Genomic DNA, 22,630 nt, shown 5'->3' on the forward strand with positions numbered 1-22,630 from the left:
CAGTGTTCTAGGCTCTAATGTTAATTCCTCTGATGCAACTGTAATCTTACAAGGTGTAGGGAATAATTACTTCTCTGTCCCTCTGTGCAGAGTGAATTTAGAGTCTGGTTTTGTTAATGGTTCCGTTATGGTTGGGTTGGTTGAGACACTCCCAATGTCAGGTGTAACTTTCTTACTTGGAAATGATATTGGTGGAAGTCAAGTGTGTCCAGCTCCTCAGTTGCCTAGTGAGCCAGTGGCTGCGACCCAGGATTGTGATGTCTCTGATGTGTTCCCTGCATGTGCTGTCACTAGGGCTAAGTCTAAAGTTACTGGTGATTTAGAGGATAATGATGATGATGATGTTATCCTAGCTGACACTTTTCTTGCTAATTTGGACCACTCATCAGATGAGGCAGTACCGCGTAGTGTTGATAATTTGTCTCGTAAAGAGTTGGTTGAGTTGCAGGTTGCTGACCCTGAGTTGGAAGGTCTAGCTAACTCTGCTTGCAGTGAGGAAGAGTCAGCTGGTGCTTCTACTTGTTATTATATAAAGTCAGGAGTACTTATGAGGAAGTGGAGACCCCCAACAGCATCAGCCGACTGTGAATGGGAGGTTGTACATCAAGTTGTCATCCCTCGTGTTTGTAGGCAGGATATTATTAGAGTGGCTCATGATTCCAGTTTGGCAGGACATCTTGGAGTGAGGAAGACTGTGGCACGCATTTTGAAACACTTTTACTGGCCAGGTATCTTCAGGGATGTTTCCTGGTATTGTAAGTCTTGTCACACCTGTGAAGTTGTGGGGAAGTGTAATCAGACCGAAAAGGTTGCACCTCTAGTTCCCATTCCTCCTTTTGAGGCGCCTTGCACCCGTGTGTTGGTGGATATTGTGGGCCCTCTTCCTAAGACTTCTTCAGGATTTTCTTATGTGTTGACCCTGATTGATATGGCTACTCGTTATCCTGAAGCCATTCCACTTAGAAATATCTCAGCAAAGAACGTGGTTAAGGAAATGCTAGGGTTCTTCACAAAGTTTGGTCTGCCCAAGGAGGTACAGTCAGACCGGGGAAGTAGGCGGCCTGCAGTCCTGATGGACCCAGGTTCGAATCCCGGCTGGGGCAGGGAACAGTCTAAGGATTTGAATTTCATAAAAGCAGACTTTCCTGATCTACCAGATAACCCGCCGACATGTCATAAAAGTACCCCTGCTAATACCAATAAACCAGTCCTGTATGAGACAGCCCTTGCATGTATTCAATATGGACGGTGGGTGTTAGCGCCGGAGTGGTGACATGTAGAGAGGTGTATGGTATGTAGGAGGACTACTGGGCCTTGAGAGCAGGCTGTGAAGCCTATGCCCAGAAGTCGGACACATAAAAAAAAAAAAAAAAAAAATTCATGTCAAATGTTTTCAAGCAGTCTCTGAAAGAGTTGGGCATCACCCAGATCACGTCTTCAGCTTACCATCCCCAGACCCAAGGAGCGTTGGAGAGATATCATCAAACACTCAAATCGATGCTCAAGAAATACTGTTTGGAACATCAGAAAGACTGGGATAAAGGTCTTCCATTCGTTGTGTTTGCCGCAAGAGAATCTCCAAATGAATCACTGGGCTTCTCACCCTTTGAACTACTGTTTGGCCATGAAGTAAGAGGACCCCTTAAGCTACTCAAGGAATGCTGGCTGTCGGAGGAAGATGACGTCAACCTGCTGGAGTATGTGATGAAGTTCAAAGAACGGCTGTCCACTGCTTTACAGCTGGCGAGAGAGAATTTAGGAGCTGCTCAGGAGAAGATGAAGACTTGGTATGATAAGAAGTCCAGGTTACGCCACTTTCAGCCAGGAGATCAGGTTTTGATTCTGCTACCGGTGCATGGGCAACCTCTTCAAGCCAAGTTTAGTGGTCCTTATTTCGTGGAGAAGAAACTCAGTGATGTCAACTATGTCATCGCCACACCAGATCGTAGAAAGAACAAGCAACTTTGTCACATCAACATGCTAAAGTTATATCACAGGCGGGACGAAAATAACCCAGTCTGCACTGTAGCTGTTCCACCCGAGTCTGCAAGTGAAGTTCTCCCATGCAGCATGAGCCTGAGTGATAGTTTGGGGAAGTATCCTGATATCATGAATGATCTCCAGACTAAGCTTTCTCATCTACCTCCCAAGGAAAGGCAGGAGTTTTCGGCATTACTGAAGGAGTACCCGCAAGTGTTCCGTGCTACTCCAGGAAGAACCACTGTGTTGATGCATGATGTCGATGTTGGAGACGCAAAGCCAATCAAATTGCCTCCTTACCGTGTGAACCCAGTGAAAGTTCCTCTCATCCAGAAGGAGCTTAGCTACCTGTTGGACCACAAGATGATTGAGCCCTGTCAGAGCGAGTGGAGTTCTCCTGTCACTCTAGTCCCTAAGCCAGGTGGGTCACAGCGGCTTTGCATCGACTACAGACGTGTTAATCAGATAACCAAAACAGACACTTACCCTCTCCCTCGTGTGGAAGATTGCATAGACAAGATCGGAAAGGCTAGGTACATAAGTAAGTTTGATTTGTTAAAGGGATACTGGCAATTACCTATGACTGAACGTGCTAGGGAGATCTCATGTTTTGTAACACTAGGAAAGACTTTTGCATGTTCTGTAATGCCATATGGTATGAAGAATGCACCAGCCACATTTCAGAAGCTCATGAATGTTGTAACAGAGGGTTTGGCAGGGTGTGTTGTTTATATTGATGATGTATTAATCTTCAGTGACAACTGGAAAGATCACCTATGCCATGTCAGTAAATTTCTTGAGCGTTTGGTTCAGGCTAATCTTGTAGCTAATTTATCAAAGTGTGAGTTTGGCCAAGCTAAAGTTCAGTACCTTGGGTACGTAATTGGTGATGGACATGTTGCACCACCAGGAGCTAAGGTTCAGGTTATAAGTGATCTTCCCAGACCTAAAAGTAGGAAAGAGCTACAAAGATTTTTGGGAATGGTAGGTTATTACAGGAGATTTGTTCTTAACTTTTCAATTCTTGTATCACCACTTACAGACCTACTGAAAAAGGGAGTTAAATTTGTCTGGACCGATAACTGTGAATCCTCTTTCAACAAACTTAAAGCTATTCTATTAAGTCAGCCAGTGCTCGCTACTCCAAATTTTGCTAAGCCTTTTAAGATGGCTGTTGATGCAAGTGATACAGGAGCTGGGGCTGTTTTGCTGAAAGAGGATGATCAGGGTATTGAACACCCTGTATCTTATTACAGTAAGAAGTTCACTCCACCTCAAAAGAACTACTCAACTATTGAGAAAGAGCTTTTGGCCTTGATTTTGGGTTTACAGCAATTTTCATTTTATCTGTGTTCTGGTTTTGACCCCATAGTCATTTATACCAATCATAACCCACTGAAATTCCTTAGTAAGTTTAAAGATAAAAATCAGAGATTGACAAGATGGAGTCTACTTCTTCAGGAGTATTCATTAGACATATATACAACATGTCAAGGGGAAAGAAAATGTTATTGCAGATTGCTTATCTAGACTTTAGACAGATTGTTTTAGAGTAATAAGAAATTTCCTTTGTAAATTTCTTTTTTCTTTGTGGGGAGGTGTTACATAGCCTATGATTTCATCATCCTTTGTGTAATTCTAACGTACAGTATGCTGCATGTTTGATCACGAGCGTGTTCTACCTCACTCCCCCTTCTACCCTTATCGTAGAGTAAGTCGTTTTTTCTGTTGTTCAGAGCAGGATTGTCAACTCTTTGTCCCCTATGGCTTCATTTGCGCGTCCTTCTTACAAGTTGTATCAAGCTCTGCCGGCCCCTATATAATGAGCTCAGTCTCTACGTTAATTGCCACTTAGATCTACTCCTCATTTTGTTCACATCTCTGTCCTCCCCTGTACGGTTATTATTGTGAGTGCTCAGGAAGTCTCCAACCATCTAGCAGCTTTGTAATTTGAGTATAAGTGTTGTTGCATTTTTTCTTGTACTGTGTAGCATAAGTTGTTAATTCTTAGGCCTAGTGAGGTTTTTGTGATTCATGTGTTTTTGTCAGTCATTTTTGATAAAATTTTGTATCTGTAATAATATATCTTGCATTCACTGAGTATTATCTGGTATCTCATTTTAACAGGGCTGACTTAGATAAATTTACACTTGCTAATTTCGTGTTAATAGAGGCTATTGCAGTTAACCATATATTTAACCTGTTTTTTTGCCATTACATTATCCTTATGAGTCCTGAATGTTTTGTTGTTAGTTTCAGCATTAAACTTTAACTTGTAATTTTACCTAACTCTTTATTTTGAACCCGGAACTTTACGGGACAGTAGTGATTTTTAGTAGTCTCACTTAAAGTGTACATTATCTTTCTCTGTTCCGTAACATAAATTTGGCGACCTCGCCAGGATATTCAGGATATTATCATAAGGATATTGCTTGATATTTTGTGACTGTGATTTATTCATGATGTCTACTATTACTACGCTTGATGAAGCCAAAGATTTTTTGTCAAATGTGCAAACAGTGTGTGATGTAGAAAACAGAACAAAGAATGAACTTAAGCTTGTTGCTCAACAATTGGGAATTGCTGTTCGCTCTCATCATTCTAAGGATCAAATTGTTGACATGATTAATGAAAGCTTGTTTAATGTAACTCCTCCAAATGAGCAAACGCAGATTGAATTAGCTAAGTTACAGCTAGCCCTGCAGGAGGCCCGTGCTAAGGAGGCTGAGTTTCACGCACCAGTTGAACTTGCTAGGATTCAGGCAGACCATGAGTATCGCATGAAACAGTGTGGAACTGGATCATCTAGCTCTGATGATTTTGATGTGGCTAAAAATGTTAAACTTGTCCCTCCTTTTAATAAATCTGATTTAACAAAGTATTTTCAGTTGTTTGAGAGGGTAGCTACAGGTTTTAATTGGCCAAAAAGTATTGGCCAGTACTCCTTCAAACTGTTCTCACCGGTAAAGCTCAAGTAACTTATGCATCTTTGCCTCAGGATCAATGTGACAATTATGATGTAGTTAAGAGCTTGATTCTTAAGGCCTATGAACTTGTTCCTGAAGCCTATAGAGTAAAATCTAGGACAACTTATAAGCAAGATAAGCAATATCATGTTGAGTATGCAAAAATCAAAGAAGATCTGTTAGAGCAGTGGTTAAATTCTAAGAATGTGGATTCTGATTTTCATAAATTTAAGCAGATGATTTTGCTGGAGGATTTCAAAAGGTGTATTAGTAAAGATGTAAGCCTATATCTTGATGAGAGAAGAATAGATAATTTGTCTGATGCTGCAGTTTTAGCTGATGAATATGTTCTCACTCACAAGAGATATTCTAGAGAAAAAAGGAAAGCTGAGAGTAAGTACGTTGCCTCTACTCAGAGTACAGGTAACAGGAAAGAGAATAAAGATGATGTTTCTCAGGAAGTAAATACCAGCTTCACCTCTAGATTTCAGAAAAGTAAATGTACTTATTGTAGTAAGCTTGGTCATACTACGGAGAAATGTTTCAGGAGACAGCATGATGTGAACAAACAGGAGTCTTTAAATATTCAGTCAATTGGTCTAGTGTCCACGCTTGAGAGTTCCCAGAATTCTTTAACAGAGTTAACTGAACCTGCTTTGAGGGGTAAATTAAATTGTCACGATGAAGCTCCTCTTTTGAGCAGTAACGTGGGTGACACTCTCAAGAGTTCATGTGCTAATTTCCTGTCTGATGGTTTTGTCAGTCCTCTGGACAGTAATGACAGGAAATCAGTTAAAATATATCGTGATACAGGTGCTTGCCAATCCCTATGCTGACCAGTGTTCTAGGCTCTAATGTTAATTCCTCTGATGCAACTGTAATCTTACAAGGTGTAGGGAATAATTACTTCTCTGTCCCTCTGTGCAGAGTGAATTTAGAGTCTGGTTTTGTTAATGGTTCCGTTATGGTTGGGTTGGTTGAGACACTCCCAATGTCAGGTGTAACTTTCTTACTTGGAAATGATATTGGTGGAAGTCAAGTGTGTCCAGCTCCTCAGTTGCCTAGTGAGCCAGTGGCTGCGACCCAGGATTGTGATGTCTCTGATGTGTTCCCTGCATGTGCTGTCACTAGGGCTAAGTCTAAAGTTACTGGTGATTTAGAGGATAATGATGATGATGATGTTATCCTAGCTGACACTTTTCTTGCTAATTTGGACCACTCATCAGATGAGGCAGTACCGCGTAGTGTTGATAATTTGTCTCGTAAAGAGTTGGTTGAGTTGCAGGTTGCTGACCCTGAGTTGGAAGGTCTAGCTAACTCTGCTTGCAGTGAGGAAGAGTCAGCTGGTGCTTCTACTTGTTATTATATAAAGTCAGGAGTACTTATGAGGAAGTGGAGACCCCCAACAGCATCAGCCGACTGTGAATGGGAGGTTGTACATCAAGTTGTCATCCCTCGTGTTTGTAGGCAGGATATTATTAGAGTGGCTCATGATTCCAGTTTGGCAGGACATCTTGGAGTGAGGAAGACTGTGGCACGCATTTTGAAACACTTTTACTGGCCAGGTATCTTCAGGGATGTTTCCTGGTATTGTAAGTCTTGTCACACCTGTGAAGTTGTGGGGAAGTGTAATCAGACCGAAAAGGTTGCACCTCTAGTTCCCATTCCTCCTTTTGAGGCGCCTTGCACCCGTGTGTTGGTGGATATTGTGGGCCCTCTTCCTAAGACTTCTTCAGGATTTTCTTATGTGTTGACCCTGATTGATATGGCTACTCGTTATCCTGAAGCCATTCCACTTAGAAATATCTCAGCAAAGAACGTGGTTAAGGAAATGCTAGGGTTCTTCACAAAGTTTGGTCTGCCCAAGGAGGTACAGTCAGACCGGGGAAGTAGGCGGCCTGCAGTCCTGATGGACCCAGGTTCGAATCCCGGCTGGGGCAGGGAACAGTCTAAGGATTTGAATTTCATAAAAGCAGACTTTCCTGATCTACCAGATAACCCGCCGACATGTCATAAAAGTACCCCCGCTAATACCAATACACCAGTCCTGTATGAGACAGCCCTTGCATGTATTCAATATGGACGGTGGGTGTTAGCGCCGGAGTGGTGACATGTAGAGAGGTGTATGGTATGTAGGAGGACTACTGGGCCTTGAGAGCAGGCTGTGAAGCCTATGCCCAGAAGTCGGACACATAAAAAAAAAAAAAAAAAAAAATTCATGTCAAATGTTTTCAAGCAGTCTCTGAAAGAGTTGGGCATCACCCAGATCACGTCTTCAGCTTACCATCCCCAGACCCAAGGAGCGTTGGAGAGATATCATCAAACACTCAAATCGATGCTCAAGAAATACTGTTTGGAACATCAGAAAGACTGGGATAAAGGTCTTCCATTCGTTGTGTTTGCCGCAAGAGAATCTCCAAATGAATCACTGGGCTTCTCACCCTTTGAACTACTGTTTGGCCATGAAGTAAGAGGACCCCTTAAGCTACTCAAGGAATGCTGGCTGTCGGAGGAAGATGACGTCAACCTGCTGGAGTATGTGATGAAGTTCAAAGAACGGCTGTCCACTGCTTTACAGCTGGCGAGAGAGAATTTAGGAGCTGCTCAGGAGAAGATGAAGACTTGGTATGATAAGAAGTCCAGGTTACGCCACTTTCAGCCAGGAGATCAGGTTTTGATTCTGCTACCGGTGCATGGGCAACCTCTTCAAGCCAAGTTTAGTGGTCCTTATTTCGTGGAGAAGAAACTCAGTGATGTCAACTATGTCATCGCCACACCAGATCGTAGAAAGAACAAGCAACTTTGTCACATCAACATGCTAAAGTTATATCACAGGCGGGACGAAAATAACCCAGTCTGCACTGTAGCTGTTCCACCCGAGTCTGCAAGTGAAGTTCTCCCATGCAGCATGAGCCTGAGTGATAGTTTGGGGAAGTATCCTGATATCATGAATGATCTCCAGACTAAGCTTTCTCATCTACCTCCCAAGGAAAGGCAGGAGTTTTCGGCATTACTGAAGGAGTACCCGCAAGTGTTCCGTGCTACTCCAGGAAGAACCACTGTGTTGATGCATGATGTCGATGTTGGAGACGCAAAGCCAATCAAATTGCCTCCTTACCGTGTGAACCCAGTGAAAGTTCCTCTCATCCAGAAGGAGCTTGGCTACCTGTTGGACCACAAGATGATTGAGCCCTGTCAGAGCGAGTGGAGTTCTCCTGTCACTCTAGTCCCTAAGCCAGGTGGGTCACAGCGGCTTTGCATCGACTACAGACGTGTTAATCAGATAACCAAAACAGACACTTACCCTCTCCCTCGTGTGGAAGATTGCATAGACAAGATCGGAAAGGCTAGGTACATAAGTAAGTTTGATTTGTTAAAGGGATACTGGCAATTACCTATGACTGAACGTGCTAGGGAGATCTCATGTTTTGTAACACTAGGAAAGACTTTTGCATGTTCTGTAATGCCATATGGTATGAAGAATGCACCAGCCACATTTCAGAAGCTCATGAATGTTGTAACAGAGGGTTTGGCAGGGTGTGTTGTTTATATTGATGATGTATTAATCTTCAGTGACAACTGGAAAGATCACCTATGCCATGTCAGTAAATTTCTTGAGCGTTTGGTTCAGGCTAATCTTGTAGCTAATTTATCAAAGTGTGAGTTTGGCCAAGCTAAAGTTCAGTACCTTGGGTACGTAATTGGTGATGGACATGTTGCACCACCAGGAGCTAAGGTTCAGGTTATAAGTGATCTTCCCAGACCTAAAAGTAGGAAAGAGCTACAAAGATTTTTGGGAATGGTAGGTTATTACAGGAGATTTGTTCTTAACTTTTCAATTCTTGTATCACCACTTACAGACCTACTGAAAAAGGGAGTTAAATTTGTCTGGACCGATAACTGTGAATCCTCTTTCAACAAACTTAAAGCTATTCTATTAAGTCAGCCAGTGCTCGCTACTCCAAATTTTGCTAAGCCTTTTAAGATGGCTGTTGATGCAAGTGATACAGGAGCTGGGGCTGTTTTGCTGAAAGAGGATGATCAGGGTATTGAACACCCTGTATCTTATTACAGTAAGAAGTTCACTCCACCTCAAAAGAACTACTCAACTATTGAGAAAGAGCTTTTGGCCTTGATTTTGGGTTTACAGCAATTTTCATTTTATCTGTGTTCTGGTTTTGACCCCATAGTCATTTATACCAATCATAACCCACTGAAATTCCTTAGTAAGTTTAAAGATAAAAATCAGAGATTGACAAGATGGAGTCTACTTCTTCAGGAGTATTCATTAGACATATATACAACATGTCAAGGGGAAAGAAAATGTTATTGCAGATTGCTTATCTAGACTTTAGACAGATTGTTTTAGAGTAATAAGAAATTTCCTTTGTAAATTTCTTTTTTCTTTGTGGGGAGGTGTTACATAGCCTATGATTTCATCATCCTTTGTGTAATTCTAACGTACAGTATGCTGCATGTTTGATCACGAGCGTGTTCTACCTCACTCCCCCTTCTACCCTTATCGTAGAGTAAGTCGTTTTTTCTGTTGTTCAGAGCAGGATTGTCAACTCTTTGTCCCCTATGGCTTCATTTGCGCGTCCTTCTTACAAGTTGTATCAAGCTCTGCCGGCCCCTATATAATGAGCTCAGTCTCTACGTTAATTGCCACTTAGATCTACTCCTCATTTTGTTCACATCTCTGTCCTCCCCTGTACGGTTATTATTGTGAGTGCTCAGGAAGTCTCCAACCATCTAGCAGCTTTGTAATTTGAGTATAAGTGTTGTTGCATTTTTTCTTGTACTGTGTAGCATAAGTTGTTAATTCTTAGGCCTAGTGAGGTTTTTGTGATTCATGTGTTTTTGTCAGTCATTTTTGATAAAATTTTGTATCTGTAATAATATATCTTGCATTCACTGAGTATTATCTGGTATCTCATTTTAACAGGGCTGACTTAGATAAATTTACACTTGCTAATTTCGTGTTAATAGAGGCTATTGCAGTTAACCATATATTTAACCTGTTTTTTTGCCATTACATTATCCTTATGAGTCCTGAATGTTTTGTTGTTAGTTTCAGCATTAAACTTTAACTTGTAATTTTACCTAACTCTTTATTTTGAACCCGGAACTTTACGGGACAGTAGTGATTTTTAGTAGTCTCACTTAAAGTGTACATTATCTTTCTCTGTTCCGTAACATAAATTTGGCGACCTCGCCAGGATATTCAGGATATTATCATAAGGATATTGCTTGATATTTTGTGACTGTGATTTATTCATGATGTCTACTATTACTACGCTTGATGAAGCCAAAGATTTTTTGTCAAATGTGCAAACAGTGTGTGATGTAGAAAACAGAACAAAGAATGAACTTAAGCTTGTTGCTCAACAATTGGGAATTGCTGTTCGCTCTCATCATTCTAAGGATCAAATTGTTGACATGATTAATGAAAGCTTGTTTAATGTAACTCCTCCAAATGAGCAAACGCAGATTGAATTAGCTAAGTTACAGCTAGCCCTGCAGGAGGCCCGTGCTAAGGAGGCTGAGTTTCACGCACCAGTTGAACTTGCTAGGATTCAGGCAGACCATGAGTATCGCATGAAACAGTGTGGAACTGGATCATCTAGCTCTGATGATTTTGATGTGGCTAAAAATGTTAAACTTGTCCCTCCTTTTAATAAATCTGATTTAACAAAGTATTTTCAGTTGTTTGAGAGGGTAGCTACAGGTTTTAATTGGCCAAAAAAGTATTGGCCAGTACTCCTTCAAACTGTTCTCACCGGTAAAGCTCAAGTAACTTATGCATCTTTGCCTCAGGATCAATGTGACAATTATGATGTAGTTAAGAGCTTGATTCTTAAGGCCTATGAACTTGTTCCTGAAGCCTATAGAGTAAAATCTAGGACAACTTATAAGCAAGATAAGCAATATCATGTTGAGTATGCAAAAATCAAAGAAGATCTGTTAGAGCAGTGGTTAAATTCTAAGAATGTGGATTCTGATTTTCATAAATTTAAGCAGATGATTTTGCTGGAGGATTTCAAAAGGTGTATTAGTAAAGATGTAAGCCTATATCTTGATGAGAGAAGAATAGATAATTTGTCTGATGCTGCAGTTTTAGCTGATGAATATGTTCTCACTCACAAGAGATATTCTAGAGAAAAAAGGAAAGCTGAGAGTAAGTACGTTGCCTCTACTCAGAGTACAGGTAACAGGAAAGAGAATAAAGATGATGTTTCTCAGGAAGTAAATACCAGCTTCACCTCTAGATTTCAGAAAAGTAAATGTACTTATTGTAGTAAGCTTGGTCATACTACGGAGAAATGTTTCAGGAGACAGCATGATGTGAACAAACAGGAGTCTTTAAATATTCAGTCAATTGGTCTAGTGTCCACGCTTGAGAGTTCCCAGAATTCTTTAACAGAGTTAACTGAACCTGCTTTGAGGGGTAAATTAAATTGTCACGATGAAGCTCCTCTTTTGAGCAGTAACGTGGGTGACACTCTCAAGAGTTCATGTGCTAATTTCCTGTCTGATGGTTTTGTCAGTCCTCTGGACAGTAATGACAGGAAATCAGTTAAAATATATCGTGATACAGGTGCTTGCCAATCCCTATGCTGACCAGTGTTCTAGGCTCTAATGTTAATTCCTCTGATGCAACTGTAATCTTACAAGGTGTAGGGAATAATTACTTCTCTGTCCCTCTGTGCAGAGTGAATTTAGAGTCTGGTTTTGTTAATGGTTCCGTTATGGTTGGGTTGGTTGAGACACTCCCAATGTCAGGTGTAACTTTCTTACTTGGAAATGATATTGGTGGAAGTCAAGTGTGTCCAGCTCCTCAGTTGCCTAGTGAGCCAGTGGCTGCGACCCAGGATTGTGATGTCTCTGATGTGTTCCCTGCATGTGCTGTCACTAGGGCTAAGTCTAAAGTTACTGGTGATTTAGAGGATAATGATGATGATGATGTTATCCTAGCTGACACTTTTCTTGCTAATTTGGACCACTCATCAGATGAGGCAGTACCGCGTAGTGTTGATAATTTGTCTCGTAAAGAGTTGGTTGAGTTGCAGGTTGCTGACCCTGAGTTGGAAGGTCTAGCTAACTCTGCTTGCAGTGAGGAAGAGTCAGCTGGTGCTTCTACTTGTTATTATATAAAGTCAGGAGTACTTATGAGGAAGTGGAGACCCCCAACAGCATCAGCCGACTGTGAATGGGAGGTTGTACATCAAGTTGTCATCCCTCGTGTTTGTAGGCAGGATATTATTAGAGTGGCTCATGATTCCAGTTTGGCAGGACATCTTGGAGTGAGGAAGACTGTGGCACGCATTTTGAAACACTTTTACTGGCCAGGTATCTTCAGGGATGTTTCCTGGTATTGTAAGTCTTGTCACACCTGTGAAGTTGTGGGGAAGTGTAATCAGACCGAAAAGGTTGCACCTCTAGTTCCCATTCCTCCTTTTGAGGCGCCTTGCACCCGTGTGTTGGTGGATATTGTGGGCCCTCTTCCTAAGACTTCTTCAGGATTTTCTTATGTGTTGACCCTGATTGATATGGCTACTCGTTATCCTGAAGCCATTCCACTTAGAAATATCTCAGCAAAGAACGTGGTTAAGGAAATGCTAGGGTTCTTCACAAAGTTTGGTCTGCCCAAGGAGGTACAGTCAGACCGGGGAAGTAGGCGGCCTGCAGTCCTGATGGACCCAGGTTCGAATCCCGGCTGGGGCAGGGAACAGTCTAAGGATTTGAATTTCATAAAAGCAGACTTTCCTGATCTACCAGATAACCCGCCGACATGTCATAAAAGTACCCCCGCTAATACCAATACACCAGTCCTGTATGAGACAGCCCTTGCATGTATTCAATATGGACGGTGGGTGTTAGCGCCGGAGTGGTGACATGTAGAGAGGTGTATGGTATGTAGGAGGACTACTGGGCCTTGAGAGCAGGCTGTGAAGCCTATGCCCAGAAGTCGGACACATAAAAAAAAAAAAAAAATTCATGTCAAATGTTTTCAAGCAGTCTCTGAAAGAGTTGGGCATCACCCAGATCACGTCTTCAGCTTACCATCCCCAGACCCAAGGAGCGTTGGAGAGATATCATCAAACACTCAAATCGATGCTCAAGAAATACTGTTTGGAACATCAGAAAGACTGGGATAAAGGTCTTCCATTCGTTGTGTTTGCCGCAAGAGAATCTCCAAATGAATCACTGGGCTTCTCACCCTTTGAACTACTGTTTGGCCATGAAGTAAGAGGACCCCTTAAGCTACTCAAGGAATGCTGGCTGTCGGAGGAAGATGACGTCAACCTGCTGGAGTATGTGATGAAGTTCAAAGAACGGCTGTCCACTGCTTTACAGCTGGCGAGAGAGAATTTAGGAGCTGCTCAGGAGAAGATGAAGACTTGGTATGATAAGAAGTCCAGGTTACGCCACTTTCAGCCAGGAGATCAGGTTTTGATTCTGCTACCGGTGCATGGGCAACCTCTTCAAGCCAAGTTTAGTGGTCCTTATTTCGTGGAGAAGAAACTCAGTGATGTCAACTATGTCATCGCCACACCAGATCGTAGAAAGAACAAGCAACTTTGTCACATCAACATGCTAAAGTTATATCACAGGCGGGACGAAAATAACCCAGTCTGCACTGTAGCTGTTCCACCCGAGTCTGCAAGTGAAGTTCTCCCATGCAGCATGAGCCTGAGTGATAGTTTGGGGAAGTATCCTGATATCATGAATGATCTCCAGACTAAGCTTTCTCATCTACCTCCCAAGGAAAGGCAGGAGTTTTCGGCATTACTGAAGGAGTACCCGCAAGTGTTCCGTGCTACTCCAGGAAGAACCACTGTGTTGATGCATGATGTCGATGTTGGAGACGCAAAGCCAATCAAATTGCCTCCTTACCGTGTGAACCCAGTGAAAGTTCCTCTCATCCAGAAGGAGCTTGGCTACCTGTTGGACCACAAGATGATTGAGCCCTGTCAGAGCGAGTGGAGTTCTCCTGTCACTCTAGTCCCTAAGCCAGGTGGGTCACAGCGGCTTTGCATCGACTACAGACGTGTTAATCAGATAACCAAAACAGACACTTACCCTCTCCCTCGTGTGGAAGATTGCATAGACAAGATCGGAAAGGCTAGGTACATAAGTAAGTTTGATTTGTTAAAGGGATACTGGCAATTACCTATGACTGAACGTGCTAGGGAGATCTCATGTTTTGTAACACTAGGAAAGACTTTTGCATGTTCTGTAATGCCATATGGTATGAAGAATGCACCAGCCACATTTCAGAAGCTCATGAATGTTGTAACAGAGGGTTTGGCAGGGTGTGTTGTTTATATTGATGATGTATTAATCTTCAGTGACAACTGGAAAGATCACCTATGCCATGTCAGTAAATTTCTTGAGCGTTTGGTTCAGGCTAATCTTGTAGCTAATTTATCAAAGTGTGAGTTTGGCCAAGCTAAAGTTCAGTACCTTGGGTACGTAATTGGTGATGGACATGTTGCACCACCAGGAGCTAAGGTTCAGGTTATAAGTGATCTTCCCAGACCTAAAAGTAGGAAAGAGCTACAAAGATTTTTGGGAATGGTAGGTTATTACAGGAGATTTGTTCTTAACTTTTCAATTCTTGTATCACCACTTACAGACCTACTGAAAAAGGGAGTTAAATTTGTCTGGACCGATAACTGTGAATCCTCTTTCAACAAACTTAAAGCTATTCTATTAAGTCAGCCAGTGCTCGCTACTCCAAATTTTGCTAAGCCTTTTAAGATGGCTGTTGATGCAAGTGATACAGGAGCTGGGGCTGTTTTGCTGAAAGAGGATGATCAGGGTATTGAACACCCTGTATCTTATTACAGTAAGAAGTTCACTCCACCTCAAAAGAACTACTCAACTATTGAGAAAGAGCTTTTGGCCTTGATTTTGGGTTTACAGCAATTTTCATTTTATCTGTGTTCTGGTTTTGACCCCATAGTCATTTATACCAATCATAACCCACTGAAATTCCTTAGTAAGTTTAAAGATAAAAATCAGAGATTGACAAGATGGAGTCTACTTCTTCAGGAGTATTCATTAGACATATATACAACATGTCAAGGGGAAAGAAAATGTTATTGCAGATTGCTTATCTAGACTTTAGACAGATTGTTTTAGAGTAATAAGAAATTTCCTTTGTAAATTTCTTTTTTCTCTGTGGGGAGGTGTTACATAGCCTATGATTTCATCATCCTTTGTGTAATTCTAACGTACAGTATGCTGCATGTTTGATCACGAGCGTGTTCTACCTCACTCCCCCCTTCTACCCTTATCGTAGAGTAAGTCGTTTTTTCTGTTGTTCAGAGCAGGATTGTCAACTCTTTGTCCCCTATGGCTTCATTTGCGCTTCCTTCTTACAAGTTGTATCAAGCTCTGCCGGCCCCTATATAATGAGCTCAGTCTCTACGTTAATTGCCACTTAGATCTACTCCTCATTTTGTTCACATCTCTGTCCTCCCCTGTACGGTTATTATTGTGAGTGCTCAGGAAGTCTCCAACCATCTAGCAGCTTTGTAATTTGAGTATAAGTGTTGTTGCATTTTTTCTTGTACTGTGTAGCATAAGTTGTTAATTCTTAGGCCTAGTGAGGTTTTTGTGATTCATGTGTTTTTGTCAGTCATTTTTGATAAAATTTTGTATCTGTAATAATATATCTTGCATTCACTGAGTATTATCTGGTATCTCATTTTAACAGGGCTGACTTAGATAAATTTACACTTGCTAATTTCGTGTTAATAGAGGCTATTGCAGTTAACCATATATTTAACCTGTTTTTTTGCCATTACATTATCCTTATGAGTCCTGAATGTTTTGTTGTTAGTTTCAGCATTAAACTTTAACTTGTAATTTTACCTAACTCTTTATTTTGAACCCGGAACTTTACGGGACAGTAGTGATTTTTAGTAGTCTCACTTAAAGTGTACATTATCTTTCTCTGTTCCGTAACATAAATTTGGCGACCTCGCCAGGATATTCAGGATATTATCATAAGGATATTGCTTGATATTTTGTGACTGTGATTTATTCATGATGTCTACTATTACTACGCTTGATGAAGCCAAAGATTTTTTGTCAAATGTGCAAACAGTGTGTGATGTAGAAAACAGAACAAAGAATGAACTTAAGCTTGTTGCTCAACAATTGGGAATTGCTGTTCGCTCTCATCATTCTAAGGATCAAATTGTTGACATGATTAATGAAAGCTTGTTTAATGTAACTCCTCCAAATGAGCAAACGCAGATTGAATTAGCTAAGTTACAGCTAGCCCTGCAGGAGGCCCGTGCTAAGGAGGCTGAGTTTCACGCACCAGTTGAACTTGCTAGGATTCAGGCAGACCATGAGTATCGCATGAAACAGTGTGGAACTGGATCATCTAGCTCTGATGATTTTGATGTGGCTAAAAATGTTAAACTTGTCCCTCCTTTTAATAAATCTGATTTAACAAAGTATTTTCAGTTGTTTGAGAGGGTAGCTACAGGTTTTAATTGGCCAAAAAAGTATTGGCCAGTACTCCTTCAAACTGTTCTCACCGGTAAAGCTCAAGTAACTTATGCATCTTTGCCTCAGGATCAATGTGACAATTATGATGTAGTTAAGAGCTTGATTCTTAAGGCCTATGAACTTGTTCCTGAAGCCTATAGAGTAAAATCTAGGACAACTTATAAGCAAGATAAGCAATATCATGTTGAGTATGCAAAAATCAAAGAAGATCTGTTAGAGCAGTGGTTAAATTCTAAGAATGTGGATTCTGATTTTCATAAATTTAAGCAGATGATTTTGCTGGAGGATTTCAAAAGGTGTATTAGTAAAGATGTAAGCCTATATCTTGATGAGAGAAGAATAGATAATTTGTCTGATGCTGCAGTTTTAGCTGATGAATATGTTCTCACTCACAAGAGATATTCTAGAGAAAAAAGGAAAGCTGAGAGTAAGTACGTTGCCTCTACTCAGAGTACAGGTAACAGGAAAGAGAATAAAGATGATGTTTCTCAGGAAGTAAATACCAGCTTCACCTCTAGATTTCAGAAAAGTAAATGTACTTATTGTAGTAAGCTTGGTCATACTACGGAGAAATGTTTCAGGAGACAGCATGATGTGAACAAACAGGAGTCTTTAAATATTCAGTCAATTGGTCTAGTGTCCACGCTTGAGAGTTCCCAGAATTTTTTAACAGAGTTAACTGAACCTGCTTTGAGGGGTAAATTAAATTGTCACGATGAAGCTCCTCTTTTGAGCAGTAACGTGGGTGACACTCTCAAGAGTTCATGTGCTAATTTCCTGTCTGATGGTTTTGTCAGTCCTCTGGACAGTAATGACAGGAAATCAGTTAAAATATATCGTGATACAGGTGCTTGCCAATCCCTATGCTGACCAGTGTTCTAGGCTCTAATGTTAATTCCTCTGATGCAACTGTAATCTTACAAGGTGTAGGGAATAATTACTTCTCTGTCCCTCTGTGCAGAGTGAATTTAGAGTCTGGTTTTGTTAATGGTTCCGTTATGGTTGGGTTGGTTGAGACACTCCCAATGTCAGGTGTAACTTTCTTACTTGGAAATGATATTGGTGGAAGTCAAGTGTGTCCAGCTCCTCAGTTGCCTAGTGAGCCAGTGGCTGCGACCCAGGATTGTGATGTCTCTGATGTGTTCCCTGCATGTGCTGTCACTAGGGCTAAGTCTAAAGTTACTGGTGATTTAGAGGATAATGATGATGATGATGTTATCCTAGCTGACACTTTTCTTGCTAATTTGGACCACTCATCAGATGAGGCAGTACCGCGTAGTGTTGATAATTTGTCTCGTAAAGAGTTGGTTGAGTTGCAGGTTGCTGACCCTGAGTTGGAAGGTCTAGCTAACTCTGCTTGCAGTGAGGAAGAGTCAGCTGGTGCTTCTACTTGTTATTATATAAAGTCAGGAGTACTTATGAGGAAGTGGAGACCCCCAACAGCATCAGCCGACTGTGAATGGGAGGTTGTACATCAAGTTGTCATCCCTCGTGTTTGTAGGCAGGATATTATTAGAGTGGCTCATGATTCCAGTTTGGCAGGACATCTTGGAGTGAGGAAGACTGTGGCACGCATTTTGAAACACTTTTACTGGCCAGGTATCTTCAGGGATGTTTCCTGGTATTGTAAGTCTTGTCACACCTGTGAAGTTGTGGGGAAGTGTAATCAGACCGAAAAGGTTGCACCTCTAGTTCCCATTCCTCCTTTTGAGGCGCCTTGCACCCGTGTGTTGGTGGATATTGTGGGCCCTCTTCCTAAGACTTCTTCAGGATTTTCTTATGTGTTGACCCTGATTGATATGGCTACTCGTTATCCTGAAGCCATTCCACTTAGAAATATCTCAGCAAAGAACGTGGTTAAGGAAATGCTAGGGTTCTTCACAAAGTTTGGTCTGCCCAAGGAGGTACAGTCAGACCGGGGAAGTAGGCGGCCTGCAGTCCTGATGGACCCAGGTTCGAATCCCGGCTGGGGCAGGGAACAGTCTAAGGATTTGAATTTCATAAAAGCAGACTTTCCTGATCTACCAGATAACCCGCCGACATGTCATAAAAGTACCCCCGCTAATACCAATACACCAGTCCTGTATGAGACAGCCCTTGCATGTATTCAATATGGACGGTGGGTGTTAGCGCCGGAGTGGTGACATGTAGAGAGGTGTATGGTATGTAGGAGGACTACTGGGCCTTGAGAGCAGGCTGTGAAGCCTATGCCCAGAAGTCGGACACATAAAAAAAAAAAAAAAATTCATGTCAAATGTTTTCAAGCAGTCTCTGAAAGAGTTGGGCATCACCCAGATCACGTCTTCAGCTTACCATCCCCAGACCCAAGGAGCGTTGGAGAGATATCATCAAACACTCAAATCGATGCTCAAGAAATACTGTTTGGAACATCAGAAAGACTGGGATAAAGGTCTTCCATTCGTTGTGTTTGCCGCAAGAGAATCTCCAAATGAATCACTGGGCTTCTCACCCTTTGAACTACTGTTTGGCCATGAAGTAAGAGGACCCCTTAAGCTACTCAAGGAATGCTGGCTGTCGGAGGAAGATGACGTCAACCTGCTGGAGTATGTGATGAAGTTCAAAGAACGGCTGTCCACTGCTTTACAGCTGGCGAGAGAGAATTTAGGAGCTGCTCAGGAGAAGATGAAGACTTGGTATGATAAGAAGTCCAGGTTACGCCACTTTCAGCCAGGAGATCAGGTTTTGATTCTGCTACCGGTGCATGGGCAACCTCTTCAAGCCAAGTTTAGTGGTCCTTATTTCGTGGAGAAGAAACTCAGTGATGTCAACTATGTCATCGCCACACCAGATCGTAGAAAGAACAAGCAACTTTGTCACATCAACATGCTAAAGTTATATCACAGGCGGGACGAAAATAACCCAGTCTGCACTGTAGCTGTTCCACCCGAGTCTGCAAGTGAAGTTCTCCCATGCAGCATGAGCCTGAGTGATAGTTTGGGGAAGTATCCTGATATCATGAATGATCTCCAGACTAAGCTTTCTCATCTACCTCCCAAGGAAAGGCAGGAGTTTTCGGCATTACTGAAGGAGTACCCGCAAGTGTTCCGTGCTACTCCAGGAAGAACCACTGTGTTGATGCATGATGTCGATGTTGGAGACGCAAAGCCAATCAAATTGCCTCCTTACCGTGTGAACCCAGTGAAAGTTCCTCTCATCCAGAAGGAGCTTGGCTACCTGTTGGACCACAAGATGATTGAGCCCTGTCAGAGCGAGTGGAGTTCTCCTGTCACTCTAGTCCCTAAGCCAGGTGGGTCACAGCGGCTTTGCATCGACTACAGACGTGTTAATCAGATAACCAAAACAGACACTTACCCTCTCCCTCGTGTGGAAGATTGCATAGACAAGATCGGAAAGGCTAGGTACATAAGTAAGTTTGATTTGTTAAAGGGATACTGGCAATTACCTATGACTGAACGTGCTAGGGAGATCTCATGTTTTGTAACACTAGGAAAGACTTTTGCATGTTCTGTAATGCCATATGGTATGAAGAATGCACCAGCCACATTTCAGAAGCTCATGAATGTTGTAACAGAGGGTTTGGCAGGGTGTGTTGTTTATATTGATGATGTATTAATCTTCAGTGACAACTGGAAAGATCACCTATGCCATGTCAGTAAATTTCTTGAGCGTTTGGTTCAGGCTAATCTTGTAGCTAATTTATCAAAGTGTGAGTTTGGCCAAGCTAAAGTTCAGTACCTTGGGTACGTAATTGGTGATGGACATGTTGCACCACCAGGAGCTAAGGTTCAGGTTATAAGTGATCTTCCCAGACCTAAAAGTAGGAAAGAGCTACAAAGATTTTTGGGAATGGTAGGTTATTACAGGAGATTTGTTCTTAACTTTTCAATTCTTGTATCACCACTTACAGACCTACTGAAAAAGGGAGTTAAATTTGTCTGGACCGATAACTGTGAATCCTCTTTCAACAAACTTAAAGCTATTCTATTAAGTCAGCCAGTGCTCGCTACTCCAAATTTTGCTAAGCCTTTTAAGATGGCTGTTGATGCAAGTGATACAGGAGCTGGGGCTGTTTTGCTGAAAGAGGATGATCAGGGTATTGAACACCCTGTATCTTATTACAGTAAGAAGTTCACTCCACCTCAAAAGAACTACTCAACTATTGAGAAAGAGCTTTTGGCCTTGATTTTGGGTTTACAGCAATTTTCATTTTATCTGTGTTCTGGTTTTGACCCCATAGTCATTTATACCAATCATAACCCACTGAAATTCCTTAGTAAGTTTAAAGATAAAAATCAGAGATTGACAAGATGGAGTCTACTTCTTCAGGAGTATTCATTAGACATATATACAACATGTCAAGGGGAAAGAAAATGTTATTGCAGATTGCTTATCTAGACTTTAGACAGATTGTTTTAGAGTAATAAGAAATTTCCTTTGTAAATTTCTTTTTTCTTTGTGGGGAGGTGTTACATAGCCTATGATTTCATCATCCTTTGTGTAATTCTAACGTACAGTATGCTGCATGTTTGATCACGAGCGTGTTCTACCTCACTCCCCCCTTCTACCCTTATCGTAGAGTAAGTCGTTTTTTCTGTTGTTCAGAGCAGGATTGTCAACTCTTTGTCCCCTATGGCTTCATTTGCGCGTCCTTCTTACAAGTTGTATCAAGCTCTGCCGGCCCCTATATAATGAGCTCAGTCTCTACGTTAATTGCCACTTAGATCTACTCCTCATTTTGTTCACATCTCTGTCCTCCCCTGTACGGTTATTATTGTGAGTGCTCAGGAAGTCTCCAACCATCTAGCAGCTTTGTAATTTGAGTATAAGTGTTGTTGCATTTTTTCTTGTACTGTGTAGCATAAGTTGTTAATTCTTAGGCCTAGTGAGGTTTTTGTGATTCATGTGTTTTTGTCAGTCATTTTTGATAAAATTTTGTATCTGTAATAATATATCTTGCATTCACTGAGTATTATCTGGTATCTCATTTTAACAGGGCTGACTTAGATAAATTTACACTTGCTAATTTCGTGTTAATAGAGGCTATTGCAGTTAACCATATATTTAACCTGTTTTTTTGCCATTACATTATCCTTATGAGTCCTGAATGTTTTGTTGTTAGTTTCAGCATTAAACTTTAACTTGTAATTTTACCTAACTCTTTATTTTGAACCCGGAACTTTACGGGACAGTAGTGATTTTTAGTAGTCTCACTTAAAGTGTACATTATCTTTCTCTGTTCCGTAACATAAATTTGGCGACCTCGCCAGGATATTCAGGATATTATCATAAGGATATTGCTTGATATTTTGTGACTGTGATTTATTCATGATGTCTACTATTACTACGCTTGATGAAGCCAAAGATTTTTTGTCAAATGTGCAAACAGTGTGTGATGTAGAAAACAGAACAAAGAATGAACTTAAGCTTGTTGCTCAACAATTGGGAATTGCTGTTCGCTCTCATCATTCTAAGGATCAAATTGTTGACATGATTAATGAAAGCTTGTTTAATGTAACTCCTCCAAATGAGCAAACGCAGATTGAATTAGCTAAGTTACAGCTAGCCCTGCAGGAGGCCCGTGCTAAGGAGGCTGAGTTTCACGCACCAGTTGAACTTGCTAGGATTCAGGCAGACCATGAGTATCGCATGAAACAGTGTGGAACTGGATCATCTAGCTCTGATGATTTTGATGTGGCTAAAAATGTTAAACTTGTCCCTCCTTTTAATAAATCTGATTTAACAAAGTATTTTCAGTTGTTTGAGAGGGTAGCTACAGGTTTTAATTGGCCAAAAAAGTATTGGCCAGTACTCCTTCAAACTGTTCTCACCGGTAAAGCTCAAGTAACTTATGCATCTTTGCCTCAGGATCAATGTGACAATTATGATGTAGTTAAGAGCTTGATTCTTAAGGCCTATGAACTTGTTCCTGAAGCCTATAGAGTAAAATCTAGGACAACTTATAAGCAAGATAAGCAATATCATGTTGAGTATGCAAAAATCAAAGAAGATCTGTTAGAGCAGTGGTTAAATTCTAAGAATGTGGATTCTGATTTTCATAAATTTAAGCAGATGATTTTGCTGGAGGATTTCAAAAGGTGTATTAGTAAAGATGTAAGCCTATATCTTGATGAGAGAAGAATAGATAATTTGTCTGATGCTGCAGTTTTAGC

Source organism: Coenobita brevimanus, chromosome 69 (genome assembly GCF_032717465.1).
Source record: "Coenobita brevimanus isolate Jiangsu-jjx chromosome 69, ASM3271746v2, whole genome shotgun sequence".
In the NCBI taxonomy this organism is placed as follows: domain Eukaryota; kingdom Metazoa; phylum Arthropoda; class Malacostraca; order Decapoda; family Coenobitidae; genus Coenobita; species Coenobita brevimanus.